This window comes from Pygoscelis adeliae, unplaced genomic scaffold, assembly GCF_000699105.1.
Source record: "Pygoscelis adeliae isolate BGI_AS28 unplaced genomic scaffold, ASM69910v1 Scaffold34, whole genome shotgun sequence".
Lineage (NCBI taxonomy): Eukaryota > Metazoa > Chordata > Aves > Sphenisciformes > Spheniscidae > Pygoscelis > Pygoscelis adeliae.
In genome coordinates, this window is record NW_008824658.1 from 1,755,699 (window position 1) to 1,757,424 (window position 1,726).

General features: G+C 61.5%; 1 protein-coding gene across 1 annotated transcript in view; it reads left to right on the forward strand.

The window, feature by feature from the left end:
- The window catches only part of ANXA6 (annexin A6), a 14,292-nt gene that overhangs the window by 1,020 nt on the left and 11,546 nt on the right, over window positions 1–1,726 (forward strand). The window lies entirely within an intron of this gene.

Consider the following 1,726-nt stretch of genomic DNA (forward strand, 5'->3'; position numbering starts at 1 on the left):
GGCGGGGGGCCCCAGCAGCCGAAGCAGGGGATGGAAAGGGGGATAGGGGTGTGAGGAGGGCGCAGCGGGCAGGATGCTGTTTCCCTCCCAAGTGATGTTTCTGCACCTCTCTGGGGCGTGTTCCCACCAGAGTGCAGGGAGCGTGGGGCGATGCACAGCGCTGAGCTCCTGCCTCAGTCTCCCTTGCTCCCGCCATGGCAGCACTGCGGCAAGGCAGGCAGCTCGTGCTTCGATGGCTCAGCAGGCAGGAACAGAGCCCTGCTTCTCCTCCCCATTTAACCAGGGCCCACAACTTGTCTCCCCATCACCACCCGTGCGACCCCAGCACCTTCCAGCCACCTTCCTCCCCTCCTGCTGCCTCTGAGCACCTCCTCTGCCCTGCAACTCCTTATTTACATCTCTGCAAGGCATGTGTGTGGACAGCAGCTTGTGGCAAGCCAGGAGGGTCTGGGAGCTGCTGGGAAGCGGCGCTAAATCCAGCTCTCCGGATGAATCACCTGCAATACGATCTGTCCCCGCGCCCGCCTGGCTCCCTCGAAGGGCAGCGTCTCCTCTTGCCTGACCTGGTCCCCACCATGTGGGACACCAGTGCCAGCAGCTCCTCCCAAGGGGGCCTGTGGGATGTGTCCAGCCTGGACTGGTTTCTGTCTGGAAAATGGGGGTACAGAGGCCAGCTGTGTGAGATGCACAGCGGAGCTGTTGTGCCGCAGCATTGGGGTGGGGCCCAGGGGAGTGAGGGGTACGGGGCCGCCCCGTGTCCATCCCCTTGGGTTCATTCCTGGAGGCTCTCGCTGGGTCAGGGATGCTGGCACTGGTGCTGCCTGCCTGATGCCCATCTTCTCTGGGAACATGTCAGCTTTAGATGCCCACGCTGGCAACAGCCCCGGGCATTCGTACAGCTCTCGGGGATTTTAAACAAGCCCTGCAGCAGATCCTGAGCAAGCAAGCCCTGGGAGGTGTATGCACCCAGTTGGCACATGGTACAAGCAGAGCCAAGGGAGGATGCTCAGAGTTTCCCAGGGTGCTGACACAGCTGAGAGCCCCGGCTCAGCCCAGTTCCCAGCCCTCCCGCTCCCCAGTGAGACCGCTAAGGAAGCGCTCCTGTTCAGCTCTTCCCACTCCCTGCCCCCTTTGCTTACATGGGGCTAGGCTGGTTTCGCATCTGCTTCCACCCAGGGTTTGTGCTGATCTCCTTCAGAGTTCAGGTTCCCCCGGGGTGAATTCCCTTGGGCAAAGCTGACCTGGGGAGGGAAAGCCCGGTCCCTGCTTTTTCCTGAGGTCTCTGTTTGGCGGTGTCGCTCCTGGGCTCCCCGTTGTGCAGCCTGGAGGTGCAGAGGAGCAGACAGAAGTGGGTCATGTCAACCCCCAGGATTTCTCAGGCTTCCGGGAAAGTCTTTCCCTGTATCCAGGATCTCTGCTCCAACCCCTTGGACCAGCCTGGGCCCTGCGGGAGTGCACGCTGGGGCAGGACAAGCTGTTGGCAGCTCTGGCACTTCTCAGTGCTTTCCACTTAGCAGCCCATGATGATTTTGTGCCTGTAAACGTACCTCCTCGCTTGGAGGCCACGCAGAGCTTGGGCATCCTCAGCATCCGGAGGGTTTCCCTGCTCGCAACAGGCGGTAGGAAAATTACTTCCTTCATCGCTCCCAATCCACCCCCCGTAACTCCCTTCGGCCCAGCTGCGTTGCAGGGGGATCGCCCTGGTCCTTCCATGCCTTCCCCTGTG